This window comes from Macrobrachium nipponense, chromosome 4 (genome assembly GCF_015104395.2).
Source record: "Macrobrachium nipponense isolate FS-2020 chromosome 4, ASM1510439v2, whole genome shotgun sequence".
Classification (NCBI taxonomy): Eukaryota; Metazoa; Arthropoda; class Malacostraca; order Decapoda; family Palaemonidae; genus Macrobrachium; species Macrobrachium nipponense.
In genome coordinates this window covers 2,314,654-2,341,594 of record NC_061100.1, presented here as the reverse complement: position 1 = coordinate 2,341,594, position 26,941 = coordinate 2,314,654, and positions in this window count along the sequence as shown.

Sequence of the window (26,941 nt, the reverse complement as noted above, 5' to 3'; positions counted from 1 at the left end):
TAAGACGTGAAAGTATTTCCGTGTTACAAATATGCAAACGAATTCAGTTCATGTAATTTTGTCCTCAAATGTTTAGTCCACAAGACTAAAACCCTCGAGCCTTCATGAAGTCTTTCCAACATCGCTATATAAACAATTTATGTTTGTATCTTATTACTTGTTATATATTCCCCCATCCCGTGTGCCATCCTTGTTTCCATCTATCCAGGGACGATGGGTTTCACGTTGTATCGGCATTCATATGGACGTATTATAAGGACGGTTCTCAGTACTTACAAGAACCTTTTATTTTATAAATTATTCGTGACCCTAGACAACACTACTTTTTCTAGATGTAAACCATCACATTTGAAGAAAATGATGCACAGCGAATTCAAAGCAACTGGGATATAATAATATTGAAGCCGCTTCAAATATGCATACGTGAATGAGAGAGAGAGAGAGAGAGAGAGAGAGAAGAGAGAGAGAGAGAGAGAGAGAGAGAGAGAGAGAGTAATAAAAGACGCAAGAGCAATATAATTCCTAATACAGTGGATTTAATCCTCTGCGTAACAACCGCTTATTGAATAGCGTAGTTTCTGCAAAATGGCCCAATTTCGCTTAAGCTTTCAGAACATTTAAATGGTATTGTTAAGCCTTTTTTTTATTTAACTGAAATAGATCTTACAAATGCAGGTCTCTAACATGCAAGAGAAATACGTGATGGGAATTTATTTCTGTGGAATTTATTCTCCTCTCAAGTTCAGTATATTTTAGGCTTCACAACTCTTACCCACGCCATGACCTTTCCTGAGGTCAAAGGGGATATTGTTAAAGTGTGCAGTTGGGGGCAAATCTATACTATATGGTGGCCAGGAATGGTTTCTGCTGCGTATCTCTTTTGCATTTTCGATCAGTTTTAGAATCTGAGTAGGCCCTTAGTTTTGTACGTGGCGGATTACGGTTCGGTCAGTGTTTTCTTTCCCTGCATTGCAGACGTTGGAATTCTCTATTCCTGCTCCGTGGTTTTCTGACTTGCAATTGGGCTTATTTTATGTCACTTTGTGTTTTCTTGAGGACTGTCCCGCTGGCCTTTGAGCTTTGAAAAAAATGGTTGGATATTATATTGTTGGATTGTCTAATTATTTCTTCTTTCTTATTCATATGTCACCCCGTCTGGTATGTAGAATATGTTATGTTTTTCGGTAGCTGTGTTTATCCTTTTTGAAGGATTACTCAAGAGTTATGTTCCGGTTTTGTTTTTGCACGAAAATGTGGCCAAAGGTGGTCCTCATGAGTAACAAAACAAGATTGGATTTTGTGCATATCCAGGTCTGGGTAAGGGACCTTTTTACTGGATTGTCTGACCTTGGCAGAGGTTTGTGCTCTCCAAGTGGTCTGGCTGCACTTGGTATCTGTTCCCCAAAACTTTGATCCTTTTTGTTCCTATAAAGTATCTTATATGACGCTGCAAATGTCAAAAATACTTCCATTTTGCTCTAGTCACCTCGGGGATTCACTTAAGAGACCTAAGGCAAGGCTCACAAGTACCACATGTGTCCCTATTATTTTGCAGTTACTGAGTGATTTTGCTGTAATTGGTCGATTGAAGTCAGTTATAACACAGGCGAACGTAGGCATTCAAGCTAATGTCATCATGAATTTTTGAAGAAGGTGGTCTGCTTTGATGTTATTATGACGAAGAAGCAGACGTCGAAGGAAGAGGGTATTTTGGGGTCCATCCAGTTATAGAAATTAAAACTGAGAACCCCATTTCTCATGGTTTATCCGAAATACATGAACATAAATCCTGTAATTGTTAATTGCACGGTAAATTCCGGATCTTTTCTGTAAACAACGTAAATGTCAAATGAATCTTTAGTAGTTTCCATGGCAACGAAATAGCGGGATTCACTGTCGGCAGCCACTGGTTTTACTTCGGACTGCGTGAATCATGTTTAACTACACCCGATGACAGTTTTATGGATGATACCATCCACTCATTGCGACAACAGTCGAAATGGACTTCAGTCACTGGCTCCTCTGAGTATTAACAAGCGTTTTCTAAATGAATAACCAACGTTCCACACTAACCACTGGTTTGTTGTTGTGTGGCTGTGTGTGTGTGTGTGTGTGCGTGTCGTGGCGTCGATGTGTGGCGTGGGCTGTGGCTTCCCATAGGTTTCCATTGTTTATATCAGCTATTTCGAGCAGAACGAGCGTTTTGTGGCAAGCGACTGTTGCGAGCTGTAGCTGATCCACGCTACAGCTTATAAAACATGGAAACTTATGGGAAAGCGCATCCTCGCCGCACCACCGATGCCACGACGTGGCGCCACAGAGTGGCTCGTGCACTCCTGGCCTAAAATGGCATCCCGCTGGTAACGGTTTTCATCTGATCAAGAGAAAAAGAAACAAGTAAAAAGTTTCTGTACTGCGTATAATGCTATATGAAACTCTCGGCCACGGCCCCATGAACTTTCAGCCGCGGCCCGGTGGTGGCCTGCGTTGTTGGCACTTAAACAGTGCGGAATCACGATCATGGTAATTTTAACCTTAATTAAAACAAATAAAAAAAAAACTGCTGAGGCTAGAGGGCTGCAATTTGATATGCATGGTGATTGGAGTTTGGATATTAACATACCAATATGCAGCCTCTACCCCCCTCGATAGTTTTTTTTTTTTTTCACGATCCTGAGGGCGGACAGGAAAGTGCGAACGGACAGACGAACCGCCATTTCAGTAACTTTTTTTTTTTTTTTTTTTTTAAACAGAAATTTAAAAAATGGTGAGAGGTAACCGATTCGAGAGGCATGCCAGTGAGGACCATGAAGTTGCTTTTGGATAAAACCGAAAACGATTTTGGTCCTTTGAAGTTTAGGTGTTTTGGTTTTGTGCTAAATGTAATTTTTGCCCTTTATTCCACCCATGGCTCTCTGATCCCCTCCTTGGTCAAAGTAACCCTCTCGGCTTGCAGCCGAAGAACCGGTGTTCGATTCCTGGATTGGGGAAAGAAATGGAAGATACTGTCTCATTCCTTAAAAATGTAATACACCGCTTTTGATTTTATCAAGGAATTGTGCGTAATTTTTAGTCGCAGATGATATTGGAGAGGAGAGAGAGAGAGAGAGAGAGAGAGAGAGAGAGAGAGAATCATACGGTCAAGAATTCATTTTAATGCACACTTCGTTAAAATGAATTCTCTCTCTCTCTCTCTCTCTCTCTCTCTCTCTCTCTCTCTCTCTCTCTCTCTCTGTGTGTGTGTGTGTGTGTGTGTGTTTGAATTAAAATGAATTCTTGACCGTATGATTCTCTCTCTCTCTCTCTCTCTCTCTCTCTCTCTGTTCGTGTTATGCATATATTCTTCTTTTTTTTTTTTTTTTCTTGAAACTTGTGTCATTTCATGTTCTTTCATTGACGCAAAAAGTGAGTTGCACTGTAGTTACGTCATAACCATAATATTGGGTGCATGCAACAGGTGAGCAAGAGTGCAGATAAAGGTTGAAAGACTCACGTAAGGATATTTTGGACTGCACCACCAAGCATCCTTTAAGAAGCGTTCCATTCCTTAAGGTCAGATAATATATTCTCCGTGTTCACCTCCTGATTTGGAGATGGAAGATGACAACACACCCTGGCCCCTTAGTTGAAAAGTCTCTCTCACGAAATGTTCTCTTCGTCGGGTTTTTTCTTTTCCAATATTTTAATTGACTTCGAGGTCTGTATGGTCGTTTTTAATTATTACAAATGAGCAAATGATTATTTGAGATGAATATAAAAGATATTGGCGGAATACAACGCGAGCTTCTATAGAACAGTCTGCCCAATTCGAAAAATTCCAAAAAAGAGAGAGATTTAAATTATATATAAATAAACACATAGTAAAACAACACTTTAAGTCATAAAAGTAAAACGGTTAGTGAAAGCAGTATTACAGTTCCCCTTGAACTTTTGAGCATCGGCTTCAATGGTCTTGCCAAGCAGACCATTCCACAATTTCGCAGTAAACGGAAAAGGAACGAAAGACAATTATTTTCCCTTCTGTCAGAAGTAAACGACGAACCTCTTTATAAAGCTTCAGTGCATTTCTTCAAAAAGACGTTTCTCGTCTTCGAAACTTTCTTCCTTCTTGATCGTTTCAGCTCCCTTGGAGTTTCCACTCCGCACACAACTTTCCCTTTTCTCGGGAACTTGGAGGAAAGAACGCCTGACCTCCCAGAGAAAATAATGGGAAAGAAATCATGGAAGTTCCCAGGCTTTTGCCTTTCAGAGCTTTCAGGGGAGAGGTTTAGTTTTCTCGCATGTGATTCTTCCCCCGTTTTTTATTGCCTCAGTTTTGCTTTTCAACAACAGCTGCGATGTTTTTCATGTGAAGTTGCGTGAAGAAGCGGCGCCATTTTTTTTTTTTTTTTTTTTTTTTTTTTTTGTTTTTTTTTTTTTTTTTTTTTTTTTTTTTTTACCGTAGCAGATCATCTGTACATGACCTGTTTTCAGAAACTGTGGTTTCTACGCACTGATTCTTTAAATTAAGAAAACCGTGACCTTAAATGCCCTAAACGTTGAAATTGATCAAAATTGGAAAGTAATTATGTATAAGAGTTTAACTAAATGAGGTACAAAAAGTTTCCATAATGGGGGGGATGAGAAGTTGTCCTTGCAAATGCAAAAAGAACTGAATCGTTGTTACGATATATATATATATATATATATATATAATATATATATATATTATATATATCATATATTATTTAATATATAATATATATATATAATAAATATAATAATAATATATATAATATAAATATAATATTATATTATATTTATATAATATATATTATTATATATCATATATTTTATCTATAATATATTATAAGTATATAAATATAATATAAATTAATATATATATATATTATTTATAATATATATATATGTGTGTGTGTGTGCGTGTGTCTGTGTGTGCGTGCGTGTGTGTGCGCGTGTGTATGTGTGCATGTATTTATAAAAGTGGCCGTTAGATCCTTATAGTTCAAAACGTTATGGAGAAATGTTGTATAAATGATGTATTATCCATATAATGGGCTTTTACCCCTTGCCCGCTCCTCCTCCGGAAATAGAATAAACATAGGAAAGGGATATCTGTTGGATCTTTCGTCCGGATTTGAGGAATCTTGCATCCATCTAATATCTGGGAAATATTATCGGTAATAGAACGATCCAAATTTAGAAAAAAAGCGCGGGATGAAATAAATATGACTTAAGAACTCAACGCTAATTTTTAACGTGGCTGTAATGTTTCCAAAGATTTTATTGAACGAATTTTGGATATCAGTTTTCAGAGGATCTTTAAAGAAAGAAATAGAAATACATGGGAAGACACTGCACATATTTTCATTGGATAAAAAATAAAGTTAACGAAGTAAATCCCGGATATGAATAAACGTAAAGATAATAGTGACATCAATCAAGACATGAAAGACGATACTGACTTTTAAAAAACAAGTCGGGAACGAGATAGACAATATGTCGAAGTGACGTTGAAAGACAGCGATGTGTCACCGCGACATGGCAGGCTTCATCCAGTAATGGATAATGATCTCGACGCAGGGAACCACAATAACTAGGAATGTGACGGGTCTCACCTCACGTTTACTACATAGGGACATTTCGAAGCGTAGCGACATCCGGCAGCTAAAACGTTGCATAAGGAAGCTTGAACCTAAAAAAGAAGAAAAGAAGTTAGCATGCTGAGAACAATATCATGAAAGCGAAGTAAGTATGAATTGTAGTGGTAACGGAGGCTCGTATACTTTCGTTACAATACAGAAATAGGACAGGGACGACATGCGACAAGTGCGTTGTATGTAATGTGCTTCACACACACATGAGAAGAAAGGCAAAATTCATTGCTCGAGGTAAGCGAGAATCGGATGAGAAAGAGAAAGCGGGAGAGATCATCATGAAAACAAGGGCATTCAGTAGATAGCATATCTCTACCAAGGTCATCCCATCAGTGAGTAATGAACTGGTAACAATGAAGGCACAGTAATAATCTTGATGCGGCATTTCTAATGGCATTTTACGCCGATAAGAAAGCTTGGAATGATAACGAGCGTGACGGTTTCTATGCCAAATTTACAAGTTATATCATTTGTCCACTAGAAGTCAATCATCTGGAGGGAGAGGATCATCTATTGAATTGTTTTATGTACGTTCATTGATACCCATTCGCCCGTTCTTGGGACATCATAATTACATACACACATACATAGGCTAATACACAAACAGGTAAGACTAAAAAGCCTCAATCTCTCCCCTATACCTTGAATACCAGATTCTTTTGAGAATGCTGAAGGGACAAATCGTGGGACCCAGTAGTATAAAGATCAAAGTCATAAGTTTCAAGATTTCGAGGAATGGTTTCTGGAACAGCTGAGATGAGATCTGATCCAAAAACTGGTCACATGTCCCTCAAGGAATTGAATAACTATTTTCATATAATATATATATATATACTATATATATAATATCTATATATATATATATATATATATATATATATATATATATATATGAAAAATTTTGTCTCGTCTGTTCTGCATGCTTCACCATGCAAATCTTCAAACTTGTCATCATGAGAGAGAGAGAGAGAGAGAGAGAGAGAGAGAGAGAGAGAGAGAGAGATGACCAATCACTAGCTGTGAATTTCTCTTAGAGTGAAATTTATTTGATACGTCGTATTGACAGATCAGTGTAACTTACACCAAGTCAGCTATGGTGTATAGATTGACAAACAGAGGAAGCCACGGTTATTACTTAAATAATCTGCTGTTTAAGCATTATGCCTCATCTATTGATCCCAAAATTAGTAAGAGATATAACTGGGGAAGATCAAATGAGAAATGTCTGCTGTTTAAGCATTATGCCTCATCTATTGATCCCAAAATTAGTAAGAGATATAACTGGGGAAGATCAAATGAGAAATGTCTTGCCCCAATTTAACTAATGATACCCAAAAGCTAAATCAAAATGTTGATGGTCAAAACTTTCATAAGACAAGTTAGGCACTAATTCCTCAAGTGAAGCTCAAATATTGATGTAACTAATGAAGGTCAGATAGAAATTTAATAAAGTTCAAACAGTAATGCCCCAAAGGAATATACTAATATTCCAGAGTAAGGTAAAACAATAATTTAATCAGTGAAAGTGATACAGTCATATGCAAGTGTATGAAAGAACAACAAATCTTCCGATAGATTCCGACATAAAAGGAGATAAAGCACAGAAAACTCGTGTTCGAGAATCTTTATTGATTGTTTCTGTCAGGTTTCGACGTAACTGTAAAATTGCTCTACTTAAGAAAGAATTTGTATATATGAAAAACGGAGGAGTTTCAAAAACACTTAAACAGAAGAAAGGAAAATACAACGAAGTTGGAAATGTCAAAGTTTTTGGGCAAGTGGATTCGCTCTGTCCACAAATCGGATATCACACGGTCACAAACTTAAACAGATTCTGACCCTAACCGAAAAACATTTTATTCAACTAATGACAAACTTGAATTTAGTAAGCATAACATTCTAAAATTACCTTATGATGAAAGGTTTTTAGATATTCCTAGAATTTTAAAGCTTTTTAACATAAATGTTGTTTTCAGTAATATTAATGTCAAGAGTTTAGTAATAAAAAATTCTCCTAAAGATCTTCCAGGCTGCATATATGAAATTCCTTGCAAAAAGTGTGATAAAGTCTATTACGGACAGACCGGCAAATCTCTTTCACAGTGTCTCAAGCAACATCAATATTCTGTGAGAACTGGGCAAATATCGAATGCATTATTTGTACATATGAGAGATTTAGACCATCCTATTAACTGGAGTCAAGCAAGAGCCTTAATCCCATGTAATGACACAGTTAAAAGGAAATATCATTGAATCTTGTTTTATCAAATCAAATAATAGAAATGTTCTAATTTAAGTCTGGTTTAAATTTAAACTTGAGCTTTCATAATGAAAAAAGTTGTAGATAAATATAAGCAACAAAATTAATATATTCAGTTTTTACATGTTTTGGACTGTAAAGATACTTTGTAATTTCGGTTAGGGTCAGAATCTGTTTAAGTTTGTGACTGTGTGATATCCGATAATCCTGGATTATCCCTTTTTAATTTTTACCCTTTTGATAATTAACCATCTGGTATTCCTGATCTTGTTTGTATCTGAGGCCTTCCTCTCCAATTGTACTTTAGTAGCTCCTTGACGATGTCTGAATAAAGACGAAAGCGCTTGGATTTCTGACTATCATTTTCCGTGGTATTCGCTTATTTATGAAGTCACGTGCATCTACTGTGATTTTTTAAGCATATAATATATATATATATATATATATATATATATATATATATATATTATATATATATATATATATATATATATATATATATATATATATATATTTCAATTAAAAGAACGATAAGAGAAAAATAACAAAGTATCTCTTGAAATAACAGTCCTAGTTTTTTTCAATGGTTTTAAACGAGAGAGATGATAATGTATACCATGCCACAATGGTAGATATGTTTATTTCAATTCGAAGTTATGAACACTACCAGAAACGCATCCAAAGCTTTTCAAACATATTACTAGATCATCATGATCATTAATTTGTATTGGTGGAGTAGAGATAGTCTGCGTTTTGGAGGGTATTTGAATTTGTTTGGAGTTGACACAGTGCTCTAGTTTGTTTGTAAATAATTTCAAAAGTATGGTACCGTATGTCAGCAAATAATACAAAAGAAAGGGAAATTGAATGGTTCCTTATAAAAATAAGTATCATTGAGCCAGTTGTGCTCGGTTTCAAAATTACCAACAAACCCAATAAAACCAGAAACCTTTGCCCCTCAGTTCCACTGCGACCATAGAACCAATGCCAGAATGTCCATATACCAAACAATTTTCTGTCTTAACACAAACGAGATTGGTCACGCATCATTAGTACCCAAAACCCCTGACCTGGAAGATGTCACCCCAATTGTGTTTAACCTTTACAAATCAAGTAGCACTCGTACCCACACATACTATGAGAGACAAGTTCCCGCATATGTGGGATGAACCAAGTTGCAGTGCCACTGATCATTTCAGCAACCCCATTGCGGGGAGCAATTCTAACTCATTCTGGGACATTGCATTTAGTTCCGTGGTCATCTGACATTTTTGCTTTCAGTAATATCAACAATTCTTGTTGAAGTCTAAAGAGAGTTAGCAGGGATATACAGGTACTCTCTCTCTCTCTCTCTCTCTCTCTCTCTCTCTCTCTCTCAAATGGTTAGATGACTTGTAATCCAAAAATATGGATTGCCTATTTTTTTGGAAACAATACGGGAAAAGGGAAAAATAATGTATAAAACTCTCTCTTTCTCGCTCTGTGTGTGTGTGTGTGTGTTTGTGCGCCCGCAAAGCTTTTACACGCTGCATGACCAATTTGCTCTATTTTAATTGTATTTGCACATTCTATTAAAATGCTGCATGTTTTAAAGGTGATTTTCACTTTAAGAAGGCCGGGTGACCATCAGCGTTTTAAAGATGGTACTTGGTTATCGTCCGGTAAAATTGGTTAGAATAACTCTCTCTCTCTCTCTCTCTCTCTCTCATTTATTTAAGTTCCCTGCGAAGATGGAAGAATAAGTTTAGTTTCTTTATTATTATTATTATTATTATTATTATTATTATTATTATTTTATTATTATTATTATTATTATTTTCGATTGATATTAAGAATGTACAGAGACCGACAATGGTATTATCTTCAACCGTTCTTTAAAAGAAATCAGGGACAGATAGACAGTTACTTTGTTATCATCTGGAAAAAATTATTGAAAAATCAATCTTCTCTCTCTCTCTCTCTCTCTCTCTCTCTCTCGTCTCTCTCTCTCTCTCTCTCTCTCTCTCTCTCTCTCTCTCTCTCTTACACACATAATGCGTCCTGAAGATGTGGCTGCCTCATAGCTTAGTAAGATTACGTCCAGCTCTCACATCACTTGGTCGGAATGGGAGTAAGAGGTATTTTCCACACCAATAATTCTTCTCGAACTGATATACTATATTCGCTCGTTGGTTTTTCCTTTTCGAACTTCCTGAATTCCTCTCAAATATTCTTGAGGTTATTTATGAATCAAATGGCACTTTAAAGTATGCCTAGAGCACTTGTTTTTATATCTGTATGTATATATATTATATGTATATTTATATATTTTTTTTTACTAGATGGAAGTAGTGAGAATTTGTATGTATTACATATGGATGGAGTGAATACTGTGGCTGACAAATATTATGTAAATGATTCATTTTCACATTCCTGAATTCCATAACCCACATTCGACATGATTTTTTTTTTCGACTCGAATAACGGCGCCTCTGGGGTGTAGGAGATTGAAAATCGCTCCCGTTGCCTGACTAGTTTTCCGTTTTACATCTATCTTGTTAACGAAAAAGGCAAGGGAAAAGTCAAGTTATTTTTTTATTATCATACAGAAATATTTTCTTTGCTGTTTTTAAAATCAGAAAGATTGGGAACGCCTTCTAGGAAATACAACAGAATTTATATTTAAAAAAAAATCGGTTTAAGAAATAAAAATTATATTCCTCATAGCAAATGTCATTGTAAACGGGCATGGATGTTACTGTGAAGTCAGTAAAATTGGTAATTTTTCTATTGGTCATTTTCTTTCGAAATCAAAAATCGCTTTTAGGGTGTCTGTAATATAACATAATGACCCACAAAAAAAACTGCAAGTGTGTTGTAATGGCAAAAGTTACCTCTTAACTTATCTTTTTCCCAATACTTTTGTATACCCTTTCTACTGAAAATCCTCAAACTTTAGGGTGTTAATCGCCATGGGTGGAAATTCCACTTGGAAGAAGAATATCTTCCTTTGGTTCCTTAGTAAATACAGAAGTATAATCAGAGGACACCGTAGCCATAAAAGTACATTTGACATATGAATTGAGTATTATAGTTGTCACTCCATACTTTATGATGTTTTGGGAGGTAAAACTCCCACGCTCTTGGGGGAAAATGTTCTTCTGAGAGTTCGATAAATAGTTCCTTCGTATTTGTGCTTTTTTAAATGTTACACTGATGACAATGTCGCTATTTTTTCCATGATCATCACCGCATCAGTCTGACACGTAAACCTTGATAATTTTCCTTTTGATGATTTAGTACCTTAGACACCAGATTGAGAGAAAGATAAGAGACCGAAAGCACTTGTGGAAGTGTAAGAAATACTGCGGTATACGGAAGCAGTGGATGAAGAGACGAATGAATGTACGAATACAATAGTTGATGCAAATTCTAAGTAGATAAGAGATTTTAGCTTTCATTATAAAACATTAATTAAATTTCATACTTTTGTCCAGAGGAAGGGTGATGGAAAGAATTAATAAACAAAAATGAAGGAAGAAACCAATGGAAAAGTATTCAATTTATAAACCTGGGGCAATGATTGGTAGCGTAATATACATTTTTAAGGTCAAAGGTTCAGTCGAGAGCCCTAAATGTATCATGATTTTGTTATCGTGAATCCAAACAATTACTGTAGCTTTGCAGCTGTAAGTACTCCTTTATCCTAATATTAAGTATTCGGAGGAATATTTGAAGCATGATCATTATAGCGGTTCACTGGTTTTTATGTAAGGAGGAGATAGTTTCACTTTTCGTTTTAATCTTTTAAAGTTTATGCAATGAAAATGCAAAATATAGAAGGTACTGTAACTCTCTGGTACGAAATGTGGTATTCTTTCTTTCTCTCAGTTTTTATCTACAAACAGCTCTTTTATTGAAATCTTGGGGAACGTAAATTTCATATCCCTCTGAATGTGACCTCACCCCTACTTTATTTTTTTCGCTACTCACGATTTGGTGGTATCTGTTCTGCTGTCTGACCGTAATTATTCCGCCCTTAACCCATTCTTCTGAAATATGGTACTCGTGCAGCGAATTATTCGCATTATTTCAGGTTTCTATTATTTTCCCTCCATCTTACGAGCACAGCCTGTCTCCTTACGGTACTAGGACATCAGCGACTTGTAATAATTTGAAACCTTAGACTTAAGATTACTCTCGAAGCAGCTCACATCTCTCTTGTAGTGCTGACAGCTGTGGGTGAAACAGGTGTCTCCATTGAATAAATGAAATGGCATATTTTCATTCAAAGTTTTACCTTGAAGAAGATGAGAGTAAGAGGCAATTAGAAAAGTTTTAGAAAAGTAAAAGGTGCCACATGTGCTTTGGCCTTCGATTAAAAGATACCATTAATATCATTTTAATCTAAAAGTAATTTTACGCTTAAAGTTACTATATAATGTGCCTAACATTTATTCAGCTTTACATAACGTTCATTACTGTTCGTCAGGCACACTGCATCAGTGTTTCATACATTATTTTGTCGTCTTAATGTTTTTTTTTTCTTTCTTTTGTTATAAAAGATGGAAAAACGAACTTTCCACAACGAATCAGATGCACAAATGTACATTGAAATATATAGAGAAAAACGACCATTATTAAGGATTTCTCTCTCTCTCTCTCTCTCTCTCTCTTTCCGTATGTGGTCCGGACTCAGGAAACAGCTTGTTATTTTTCAGATAATAGTGTACGGAAAATCTACGAAAGAGGGGGAGACGCGATTCTAAAATAAACTTGAGAGGGAGCAGTAGAGGGCGAAATTCACCTGCCATTATTATACCCCGAGGCGACCAGAATACGTAGAGAGGTGGTCGGAAGAAAAGCAAAGAAAATTCTTCCCAGCATTACCGACTCGGCCCGAAAAAGCGGAGAGGGGTTCAATTTTATTATCATTGACTGCTGCCAAACGTTCCATGAAATTTTAGGAATATGTTTATCGGCAAATGAATAACAGGAGGATTTGAGATAAGGTCAGATCTCGAATATACTGATCATCTCGTCTTTCTCTTAGGTTAAGGTAATTCGTTTTGGCTAAGAGAACGTCGTGCTTTATAGAATTTATTCCGTTCTTTAAAATTGTGAAGTTGGAGAATTGATTGATTCATTGATTTAATTTATAAATCGACGTCACAGCTCAGCCTCCCTGGCATAATACTGCGCGAATGTAATCTTACGAAGATATTTAAGCCTCCACTGACATTTGCTATTTGTAAATCAGGTTCAGTCATCAACTTTCCTGAAAAGCTTACCGCCTACGGACCAGAAGTTATTTTCCTCGCGTACAGTGTTACAAATAATGTTTCACTCTCAGTTATATATGAAATATAACTTGAGGTTCGTTGTTTCTACAAAATACGAGGTAGCGTGAAGCTATGGTCTGTGGGTTATACTATTGACCAAAGGCTTACCAGTAAATGATGATCAGAACTGTTCTTCCAGCTTCATATATCTACACGGATACAAACAAATGAAAATCAAACATTCATACAGAACGGTTTAGGTATAGTGTAAGCTTGGGTTAATGAAAATGTCACCCTTCTCCCCGTCCCCCCTCCCTATTCAAATTTGTAATATCTGTGACCTATCTTTTCAGGAAGATGTAGGAATACCGTTATATGAGTCAAATAAAATCGCCCAAATTACACTTTGGACACATTTCCGAGGATTATTTTGTCATTGGGAAATCTTTTGAACATGAGCTTATTTAAGCACTAGGCCACGTTCCTGAGATCAATTTTTCGATATTAACCAAAATGAAGAATGGTATTTTTAAAAGACATTCTCAACTGTATTTTAAGAAATATTTACATAAATGCGCAATATTCTTCTACATTTGTCTTTATATAAAGGAATCATCTTAAAAAATGGTTATTTCATGGTTATACACAGTAACCTAAGCTTAAGTTAGGTTTAGATGTTAAACAAAGGAAGCATGGCGTTTATTTACCTCGTGTACTTAACAACATTTAACATGGTCTCTTTGCGTCAGCTGCACTCTCTCTTACTTTATACATCGAAATCCTTTTGATACTAAAAGATAGAGAGGGAGACGTAGACAGGAAGGAACTGTCCTAGAAGCACACAGTATTCATAACATACGAGATCCCCTATTACTAGCCTCGGGTATCAGTGCTGATAGAATTCTTTCCACCCGGGCAGAAGATTGATATATTGATGTGCATTTAGGGGGAAAGTTATGCATTATTAGCCACCGATGACTATTTGTATTGAGATTTTGAAACGATTCGAATCCCTTGCATTAACGTCACGTTGTCCCTGGAGCTAAAGCTGGAACTGGTAGTTGGATTCCAGTCAGTCGAGATTAGTTTATCCAGAATTCCAGATATTGACGTTGAGATTTCCTTCCGCCAGTGACACAAGGGACTGGAATCCAAAATCCAATTGCCTGAAATGTTCTTTGCCCAATAAAACAAACTGTGTGTTCCGTGTTGCTGTGGATTGGCGATGTTTATTGAATAACTTTGAGAATTATATAATCGTTATAGAGTCGAGAGCTTCAGTGGCATTCTCATAACTCGAATAAGATTAAGAAATAACATGATAAAGGTAAGAAATTTCCCCCTTAACACTTTCTTTTATCTTCTCAGTTACCATTCAGTGGAGCTGATAATTATCACGTGAATGTCGGGGTAAGTTGTTTCATCGAGTTTGAGAAGAACTTCAGTGAAATTTTTAGATTTGTAATATCCTTCCGTGAATTTCCTATCTCCCAGTTAATCGTTTTATGTCGACAAAATTTAATTACAGGAAATGGGAAACTGAATCCAGGCAACAAAATATTTTTATAGTAGATGATCAAACGACACAATTTGTCTTTATTAGGTTTGTGTGTTATGTGTATTATTCTTTTTTTATTAAGAGATTGTATGTTTAAATTATCTATCTGCATATCGATATCAAAAATATAATAAATTGAAATTCTTTTTACAATGAGAATTGGTAAGAAGCATAAAATCATAAAAATATTTTTTGGTATTGCAGGACTTGTTTCGTTTGTTTTATATATATATATATATATATATATATATATATATATATATATATATATATATATATATATATATATAATATATATATTATATATATATATTATATATATATATATATATATATATATATCCTCCTGGGTATATATTGTCCCTTTTTCTTACATTAGGCGTGTGAGGGTTAAGAAGCCCTTAGATAGATACGTTATTGCTGATAGCTCTTCAGTTTTGTTATGATGCTAACGTAGAGAAATTTAGTTTTGCAATCTTCCGTACATAGAGCACAGTCTCTTAGCAATCGAAAAGGAACCTCAAATCAAAGTATATAGAACCAGGCTCTTATTGTAGCCTATCTACCCTAGATGCATTGTCGTAGATGTAGTATGTATTTGAAATGCTGCAGTCTTAAGACGTCTGGGATAGGTACATTATTAGTCATAAATTCGAAATATTGTGAGGGTTCAACAGATATGGTCTTTATAAACTTTTGTCATGCTTCATTTCCGCGTCATAAAGAGAAAATCATTATTGTGAAATATATATAATATATATATTTATGTGTGTGTCTTTATACAATGCCATTCGAATTAGAAAAGATTTAAGTCAGTATAATGGTCTTTAACATATACATGTCAAAACTGTATATCCGTCTCCTTTCGTCGCCCAACCACAATTACTTCTGTCGGTACCACCGTGAAATTCCCTTTTCAACTGCAAATACTGAGGGGCTGAGGTCGACTCGTGCATGCTAACCATACCCTCGATTGAACCTTATTGCAGTCATTACGCTGCTTGGATTATCACTTGAATATTGGCACATTCCTATCGAACGAGTCCTCTTTTGTATTCCCCATGATCCTTCTGCTTTTGAGCTCCCGAGTGGATGGGAAGAGGGAAATGCTATACCAACACCACCCCCCCCCTTCCCCCCCCCCCCCGCCCCCCCCAAAGACAATGTTAATAAACCGATTTGTGGAGACAATATCAAATAAACAAAAAAACGTGCTGGCGTTTCAAAATAAACGAGGTATATATTTTTTTATGTTAAAGTTTAAAACAATCAAAATTCGGGAAATTAAAACAAGAAATGCGTAAATAGAATGAAACTTACTAATATAAGAAAAAAACTGGCCGTAATGAACGCAATGTTCAGATTAAAAAAAAGGGCCTGTTATTTATAGATAAGTCGTCATTTAAACAGAGCAAAAATTGAAGGATTGTAAAAGATTATATATGAAAAATAAATAAATTCTGAAATGCTAAAATCAAGAAGGAACATCCTGAGACGAGAACAGAATTTTGAATAGCCGAAATGCGTTTTCAATTATATCACAAAGAAGCTTTATTTTTTAATAAACCTCAGATTAAAGTAAAGAAAATATCGAAATAATCCCAGAACGTTACAGTTTTTTTCTGTATGGCGCGTTGTATATTGTGTAACTTCCCCGTAACTTTTGACGAAATCTAATAAAATAAAAACTTATTTATTTTCAAACCGGCCGCTTTGTGTGTAGTCTTCTGTGCGTGAGGAGGTTTTTTGGATTTGGAATTTAAATAAACGCAATATATGTGTGTATTTAATAACGTCATATATATATACATATATATATATATGATAATATATATATATATAATATATAATATATATATATATATACTATATATATATATATATATATATATATATCTATATATATATATATATATATATTATATATATCTATATATATATCTATCTATATATATATATATACTATATATATATATATATATATATATAGTATATATATATATATATCTATATATATATATATATCTATATATATATATATATATATATATCTATAGTATATATATCTATATATATATATCTATATATATATATATATAGTATATATAGATATATATATATATTATATATATATATATTTATATATATATATATATATATATAGATATATATATATATATATATAGTATATATATATATAGATATATATATATATATATATATATATATATATATATATATATATGTGTGTGTGTGTGTGTGTGTGTGTGAAGGATTCCATTTGTGTCTGGAGACTACCAGATATCTTCATTGGTTTTTTCAGAACAATTCCTTTTTCCAGTCATGTTTGATATTCATGGATTTCAAAGGATACTGTAGGAAAATGTATGGACAAATTAGGTCTAATGCTTTGCTAACAGCAGCAGAACCAGTACTGCATCTTCAGATAGTTATTTTTTAATATATTAATGTTTGTTTTTAATTTCATTTATATTTTATAAATAAACGTTTGAAGAGCAATGAAGGGAAGAAAAGGGGAAACATTTATTTATAAAATAATTTCCATTTTATCATTTTACACTGAACATTTTGTCAATAATTTTGAAAGCGATTTATGTCCTTGGCTTAAAAAACAATTAATTGTACAGTTACTGAAAAATAATTATAATTTATCATTAAATACTGGAACACTTTACCTTTTCCAGTTGTTCCAAAAGAGTGAATTTACAGTTTGCAAAGAAGACAGACACTTCGAACAAGTGGAACAAGTAAGACAGTAATTACAGCCAAAACTAAGTAAAAAAAAAATGGTTTTTGGTTTTCGAATTTTGATTTTCGGTCAAGATAATTATCATTATTATTATTGCAAGAGACAAGAAGACCATTTTTTAGAAAGCTTACTGAAGTATAATGATATAACAATTAAGAATCCTTTAGTGTACGGAGCCTAATCCTCTCATCGTCAAGAGAAATATAATTGGCGTCAACTTTTCGTTTTTATTGATGATACCACGCAAAAGCTTTACCCTAGGTCGGGATGAGGATTAACAGGGAAATGATGCTGGTCTGCCAAAAAATAAATAAATAAATAAATAAATAATAAGATCAATATATAAATAAATAATATGCAAGAGAAACTTTTTCGTTTTATGCATAAGCTGCTCATTGGTTCCTAGATGCATAATTTTACGTGGAATTGATTATAATATTTCTTGATATATTGCGAATTTTATTTTTGACTTCATGTTTATGGAATTATGGGAAATTCATGTTGTTGATGAAATTTTTCTGTCAGAATAACAATTCATGGATAATTAATTTTGAAAATAAACCTCATTACGCATTCCTGATATGTGCATGCTGTAATGGAATCACTTTTCATTAATGGAACTAACAGTTATACTGAATAAATCAACAAATAAATCAGCTTTGGGAATGAAATAGCTATAAAAACAATATTAAACAGAAACACAACTTTTGAACAAATCTTAATATACTGCTGTCGCTAACCAGATATATTAAGCTTTATACCCCTTGTTGAGATCATAATTACGGTTTTCTTTAGCTATTTATATTACAGAATGTTAAAAGTGTTTTCAAGGACACAAAAGAGTTGAGAATGTTAATTCAGCCATCTGATTAAAATGTCTGTTAATATCTTTCTAAATGTTCTCGTTTTCTTGCCCCCATAATTTCTTATTTTTTCCTGCTGTAAATTTTATTGATAGATTATTCCTACTTTTATTTCCTGGTTATCTTTACTCATTTCATTACTTTCTTTTATCACCACTTTTATATATATATATATATATATACTTATTTGCAGTCTTATGTTTTGTACTTTAGGATCTAATTTTTGCAACACTACTGTTCTCTCTCTCTCTCTCTCTCTCTCTCTCTCTCTCTCTCTCTCTCTCTCTCTCTCACACATAAAAATACTCTTACGAAAGTAAACGTAAGTAAAACTAATCATATTTAATCAAAAGTGGAAGGCAACAAATACCTCATCAAGAAAGAAAGAGAGAGAGAGAGAGAGGTATAAAAGGGTCAAGGCAACAGGCCTTATGGGAATTTCCATCACGTTATAATTCTCTCTCTCTCTCTCTCTCTCTCTCTCTCTCTCTCTCTCTCTCTCTCTCTGATATTAGGAGGCTAATCAGGGCGCGGAAAAGTTAACAGAAAGGTCGAATGACGAAAGTGAGTGAGTGAGAGAGATGGAGATGTAGTATTTTACCTCATAATCTTATGACGTTTTTCCCACAAGTGGGAAAAGGGTCATATCCTCATCAATTCACTCCTGCTTATCACTATGGCGAAATATTGGTTGGAGATGCTTGTCATTATTTTCTCTCTCCTCTGTTCTCCTCAGCTCTGACCGACCCTATTCTTCTTAGCAGCCAGGTATACGTAATTCAATGCCTAAGTCAACAACGGCACAATTAATTGGTAGGACAAGTTTTCATACTGTTCCTTTCTTATCCCCGCTGGGAGATCGAATGCAGGGCCTTTGGTTTCTTGTGAGTCTGTGCGTGTGTGGGTGCGTCTGTGTGTGTGCGCGGGCATGTGTAGGAGAAAGCGAGAAAGAGAAAGAGAGAGACTTTTATTTTTGTGCGGGAAGAAGATCCTTTTACATTAATACTGGGGTGAAAAAAGGAAGTGTGGTATGAATCATCTGATGGAGGCCCTTTCGCAATATTTCCATACTAACCTCGTATTGGTGGAGACGTTGTACTTTTGTTTCCGCTTGTGGGCTGTGTCTGGTTTCGCCAGTTTTTACTTACATAAGTTCCATTGCTGTGTAACTTGACACTCAAGTTTCACCTTAAAATCCCTTATTGCTTATTTCTATTTTGAGTATACGGCTGTTTTTCTTAGAAGCAGTAGCCCCAATAGACAACAGTATTCCATTTCGAGGTATATTACGCTTACAGAGGTTAGTATGATACTCAAAGTTGCAATTTTCTGTGATCTGAATTTTAAAAGTGCAAGGGACTTATTACTGCCGTCACCGAGGTAATAAATAAAAGTACTTATGTAAATATGCATCCATATACATATTTAAGAACATTGAGCCACAAAGAACCTATTAATAATGATTCTTACCTCATATTCATGACCTCGCAAAGAATGCCTTGCAACGTTGTCTTTCTTCTTTTGACGTTTTTATTGACATGTATTTTCCACTTCAACCCTGTGTATTATGCTAACACCGATGCCACTTCATAAATACATAGCATTGTCAATATCATTGGCATTGGCCTTTGTGCCCACATATTCTTTGTCATTCTTTCTTGATTCACCGCTTGTTTTGACTTTAGTTCTTCAAACTCTACTTTTTCTTTATATCAGTTTTGTATTTCAGGTCTCATCAGATATCCAAAATTTCATATTTGCCGCCCTTTATGTCACTACTTGTTTTTTAGCAGACTGATACTCATTCTTGACTTTGAAACAGTCCTCAATGATTATTTAGTTTTAGAACTGCAAAGACTTTGAAACAGCCCTCAATGATATAACTACAAAATTTTGTTTATAGATATTTAGTTGTAAAGCTTTTGCGATGTTTTTCAAGATGTCTTACTGCATTAAACCTTCTCTAAATGTTTTTTTATGGCCTAACATTCCAGATGATCTTTAGTATTTAATGGGTATGTGATCTATTTGGCGTCTGTGACTACCATTTGGAGATGTTTCAGATTTTCTATGGATGCCTTTTTTTTGGAAAAGTTCCTTCCAATGACCAGGTTATTTGCAGCACAAAAATAATTTATACTCATTTTCGTTTGCAATCTCTTCTAGGCCTTAGCTACCCATTAAGTCCTTTATATACCTACATTCCTCCAACCAACTTTAGCATTCATATCATCAACAATATTTCCTATATCTCTTTCTGATATTTCGTGTTTAACATTCTCTAGTTCTGTATAAAGTTAATCTGTTATTTCTTCGGAGAGTGTAGCCTATGTGTAAGTGCATAGCACAATATAAGTCACAGTACATTTATTGTTTTGATTTCAATCTTGCCACCAGTAATCTAACGATCCTTGTTCTTCCATGAGTTAGTGACTTCCCGGCGTTTCATACTAAGGTCATACCTTACCTGCTCTACTAATTTTATCTGCCGTTCATGATATACAACAATACCTCCAACCAGTGTCTTTTTTTCCAAATCCTTTGCACTGTGATTCGCAGACAGCTGAGATATCCAGTCTATTCCTCTTGAATGCATTTTCTCCCTTTCTATCTTTCCAGTTTGATTTAGGACTCTTCCGTTCCACTTTCCTAGTTTCAGTTTAGCCTTAGTAAATAATGATTCTCTTCCAGTTTTCCTCTACTCGATTTGAAGTCCTGCAAGGTGTTCCAACCTTACTTAATTACTTGCAAGCTTCCTTACCTAATAAGACTTCGATTACTTTCCGTTGTCACGGATTTGATATAAACGCAGAAATGCATTGATTAATACTTTTTTTTATGAAAGTTGAAATTGTCTACACTGGATTTTCTGTTGCTTTTTTTTTACTCTCTTTGCTTTTTAGACATTATTTTCATTTGTGTGGTCGGTTTATTTTTTATTATTTGCCTCATTATTGTCGGTTATTCTGAAATGAGTTTCTCATTTTCCAGTTATTGGTGCATTTGCTTCAATTACTATCCCTTTATATTGTTCCGTATCGTATTTTCGTACATTTGTTTCATCTATTCCAAGTTAACATACCAACTATCTTCAGTACATCGTGTATTATTGTATTATTTTTATACTAAATTTTTTATCTTCGTTATGTATGCTAGCCTCTTATTTCTTGAAAACTTCACTAGGGTCACGTACTGCGTGTGTGTGTGTTTGTTTGTTTGTTATGCTCTCTTAAAACAATTAATTATACCCATTCCCTTTTTTTTCGTCCTTGTGTTTTCGTGCAAATTTGTCCCTCTTGCCTTTCATTTGTCTAAGCCTCCCTTTGTTCTTAGTTCTGTTCTCCCTCTTGCTTCTATCTTCACTGATGCACTGCTCCCCTTTTATTTTCTCTTTCACTGCGAAATGACCGTTTCTGATGGCTGCTGTGCCCTCCGAAAACAATCCCGTTTCTCCTTCCCTTCCCTTTTTCCCTCTGCCTTCCCCTTCTCCTCCTCGTGTTTGTTTCCTTCACTAACGGAGGTGTTCCTTCTTTGAATTGATTCAGTTCTCCACTTTTACGGCCTACATTCTCCTTTATGTGTTGCCGCCGTTATTTCCCATTCACCTGCATCCATCTTCCATCATGACTTTTCTTTCCTCTGCGTTTTTATGTTTCTGTCAAGGTTTAGTTCTTCTCTTCGTCAGCGTTTGTTTATTCTTCAGTTGAGTGTCTGTTGTGATGTATTTTTCGCTTTTACTTCCAATACATTTTCGAGGAAGAGAAAAGACGAAGTGGCAGCAAATGGAATGTTATGTACATAACACATTTTTGGTCAAACTTACTAATTAGAAAACGTTTTATAACTAAAAGTGAATGAACGGCTTAGCTGTAAAGGAATAGGCACTTTTCTTTCTTTTCGAAAAGTTTTTACCAGGCCTAATTGTATTTTTCCAACGTTCCAATTAGAAATTTGTTAGTAACTGGAAGCGTGTAAAAGCTGTAAGGACAACGTGATTAATTCCTAATTGGGAGAAGTTTCTAAAGGAGCCTTGTCTTCTCGCCCAAAACGTTAGAATAATAAAACGTTTATAAAAGAATCGTTCAGAAACTCGAGTGATTAAGGGAGAACCATTAATCTATGACTGAAACCTTTATTTGTGGTATTAACCGCTTCATTTGTATGAAGTTCCCATTTGCCAAAAAGGTATACTTGTCTTCCCAAAAATGATGTGAAGTTCCGTTGATAAATTTCAGCTATCGAAAAGAATATGTCTCATGCACCTCCGTTAGTAATGTTGATTACATCTCTAGTTGAAGCCGTTACTGCTTCTTGCATAAAAGTGCACTCTTATACAAACTTCAGAAAAATGGTACTTGATAAGCAGTATAAGTGGTTGATCATTAAAGAAAGGAGATTAACCTCTCCCTCAAACGGTGTTAATTGCTCTAAATAATCACGTTGCAGATGAACTTTTCTAATTAGAACGTTTGAAAAGTAGGATGGGGCCAATTAGAAGCGTTCCGAAGAGGGAGAGAGGAATCTCCATTCCTTTTCAGCTTATATCGCTTACACATTTTTCATTATGAAACCTGTTCTGATTACAACGTTTGCACAAAAAAGTATTATGTGCATAATAAATTGCCTGGAAGAGGCTTGCTGGCAAACGAGCTGACAGAGAGAAAAGGAAAAAATATGCTAGGCTCCTAAAACAAGTTTTTTTTTTTGCCTTCATCTTAGAAACTTAAATCGCTTTAACAGTTTCATCCTTCATCACGCTCACGTATTCTAGAGTACTTGCCTCTTGTTTTCAAAAGAAATAGCGACACGACAGCTTTTCCAGTGAATAATAGTAATTACTGGCTAGTGCTGCTGTTGAGATGAGAAACGTTTATTTCTCAGTAATAATCTTGAAAGGCTAGAGGACTTTTGAGAAGCGAAATGTTGCTCTTGTAATAAGCTTGACAGGGTTGAACTTTTCCGAGATGAGGAACGTTGACCACTGTTGTAACTGCCTTAACAGAGTAGAGCGCTTGCGAGGTGAAACACATCTGTCGCCCTTGTTATAGCCTTGACGTTAGAGTCAAGAAACATCTGTCGCTCTTAGAATGGCCTTGTAGGACTGAAGCATTTTCAAGATGAGAAATATGTGTTCTTCTTGCAATAGCCTTGATGGATTGGAGTGAATCGCTCTTGTAATGCGATTCACGGAGTGGAGCGCTTTTGCGGTTAGAAACTCGCTCTCGTTATAGCCATGAAGCTGTGGAGCGGTTTAGCGGGTGAGAGACGTCCGTTGCTCCCCAAATAATCTTGAAAGAGTGGAGCCTTTTCGAGGTGAGAAACGTCGTGTTGTTTCTGTAATAGCCCTGATGGAATGGAGTGCTTTCGAGGCGAGAAATGCATGTTGTGGTGAATTTGATTCATTCACCGAGCCCCAAAAATATAGTCCTGCAAACTGCAGGTTAGCAACTGGACAACAGAGAATTTGATAGTGCATTCACTTCCTTCTATTGCTCAGGGAAAGTCTTCAGTGCATTTAGGAAATTTGTGATGACGCTAGTAACCTACGATCCCAGTTCTGATACCATTCAGGGTAGCCTTATCTTTTCACTAATGATTTTTTATATACTGGTACATGTTTTGTGAATTTCTCTTCGATGATCTGTTTGTTTTTAATCTCTTCTGTCACTTGGAAAGACAATATGATTTACATTACGGAACAGTAAATTCATTGGCACGAAATGGGCGGAGATGGGTGGGAGATGTTGAGAGTGTAGGGAGTAGTGATCTAAATTAGCATCAACCAGCAAGAGACTTTAACCTGAACCAGGTTACAGGTGAAGTATTAATGCTTAATTGGCAACTGATAATTGTTGCCAATTATGGTATTCAATAACACGCTTATTATCCAGCTAAGAAATTAAGTGTGAGAACTGGACAAAAAAATGTGCTGATGTATCGTCAAGAAAAGTTCATCTAATTGTTTGTTCAAGGGAGTAATTAGAATCAGTTGTATAGGTATAAAACCAATTCCTTGGTTGACCTTCAAAGGCAAACTTAATCATTATTAGAATTGCCTTTTTATTTCCTAACGTCAGACTTAGGAGAGGTAACCCTAGGTTATGTTAGTAAACAGTTTTTAAGGAAATTTTATACCAATAATTTTGTGACTAAAATTAAAGTTAGAAATGATTATATGAAATAACATCAGAACTACTTCTGGTTCAGTGATGACAATGGTGGTACTGAGGAGAGGTGCATCAGACGGGACTTTGACCAATGGCTTGGAGGATAACTGGGCTTTGTCGAAATTTGCCGTTCGACCCACATGCCACACCTTTTAGATGGAACTGTTAAGACAGTAATCACTGACGACCGAGGGAATATTCCCTTGGACCTGCCTCATTGTTGCCTTTAACTGAATAGAAAACGTAAGGTATTGACTGGGGGAGCAGTGGGGGTCATGATCAAGAAGCTGATCAAACAGGAGATCCATAACAGATCCGTCCGACCCTTCTCTTAAAATTTTGCTAAAGAATTCTACGGCAATATTAAAGCTGCCTGATAGGTATGATGACTTTCGTAGAGGGAGTGAGCAACAGAAGTACATATTAGACTGAAAAGAACGAAAAAGGGAGACGCTTGGATACGTCAGTCTTTCGTTCGTGGTGGAGTGGAAACGTTGGCTGCTCACATAATAGTCCTGACGGAGTGGATCGCTCTCGAGATGAGGGACGTCAGTCGGCAGTTTTATTAATAGCTTTGACTGTGGGACACGGCTGTTTCTTACGTATTGGATCTCTCTCGAGGTGGGAAAGGTCGGTTACTCTTGTATATTATATCTCTGTCAAGGTGAAAACACTAGTTCCTCGTGTAGATTATATCTCGCTGGAGGTGAGAAACGTCAGTCGTGTAAATTACCTCTAGCTTGTGTGTGTGTGTGTGTGGTTGGGGGGGGGGGGTGGGGGGGGGGGTAGAGAGGAAAAATGTCGGTTACATGTGTAAATTACACTTTCTCTTGGTGAGAAACGTTGTTCCTTGTGTAAATTCCGTCTCTCTGGAGGTGAGAAAACTCAGTTAAAGCATGTCTCTCGAGAGAAACGTCAGTTGCATGAGTAAATTACATGTCACTCGAAGTGAGAAACATTATTGCTTGTGTAAATTGCGTCTCTGGAGGTGAGAAATGTCAGTTGCTTATGTAAATTACATCTCTTTTGAGGTGAGAAAATTACATTCCTCTCGAGGTGAGAAAGGACGGTTAAATTTGTAAATTAATCTTCAGTTGCTTGTGTAAGTTACGTCTGGCTGGAGGTGAGAAACGTCGGTTGCTTGTTTAAATTACATCTCTCTGTAGGTGTCAAACGTCAATTGCGCCTGTGAATTACAGTGACAGAGGTTCATCTTGAGATGAGAAACGTTGGCCTTTCGTGTAATATCCTTGAGATGGTAGAGCGCTTTTGAAAATGAGAAACGTCAGTCTGATGTTTGGGTAATATCTTCCTTTTAGAAAGAGTGAGGCACACTGAAGATGAACAATATTTTGACCTTTAATAACCTTGTCATGTTGCAGTGTGGTTTGTCATATCATCTGGGAATCGACTTTATTTGACATTTTTTCTCGGGGTTATTTAAAGATGTTTGAGACAGATTGGGTGAAATGTCGTTACTCATGAAATTTTTCTGTATTTTATATTATCGATTAAACTAAATAAACTTTGACCAATGTTTTAGCGTCTGTTTTGTTTTTCTTTGGTTAATTAAAGTTATTTTTCTCGTCACAAATATTTCCATTTCTGTGGAAGCTTGTTTGCAAAGTATATAGTTAGATCAATAATTATGTAAACAATACATGTATCATAAAAGGAAGTATTTTTCTTAAGTAGAATACCTATCTCATGATATGTACGTACAATAACCCAGGCCTTTCATAGAGAAGTTAGGAATTTAAAACCTTTGTTATCTCAAAATGATAAAATTAGAAAAGACCAACATTACCTGCCAGCCAGGAAGTTGGGCAGCTTAGCAGGGAAGTGACCCAAGAGATCAACTGTAAAGTAAAACGAATAAATGTATGTATAGGGAATTTGAAAGGACGTTGTTTACAGTGCGCCGCGCATGTTACTTGTAGTTAATTTCGTAGAGAGAGAGAGAGAGAGAGAGAGAGAGAGAGAGAGAGACTTATGATAGGTTCCTTTTTTTATAATTCTCATATGAAAAGTTTTATTTTCTATTTATTATTTATGATAATGTGACCTCCACCTTTGTAACTTATTTGTTCAAAGTGTGCCATATGGACAATCTTCAGACAGTAATTTGTATTACGTAAAACTATGACAACGAGGTTATCTCATGTATGAGTAAAACACACCTAGTACCGGAACAGTATTTATTTTCTCCGTGGACACATTTATTTTAATATACAGATATACAAAAATGTCATTCCTAAGGAAACTCATTTACAAACTTTGATTAACATAAATCACCTCTTCTCCCCGATGATTCTAAATGATATTTGTACAACACATCTTTAATATTACAAAATGGTTATAATGGCAACCTTCATGCCCACCAGTTTAAACAATACATTCAGTAA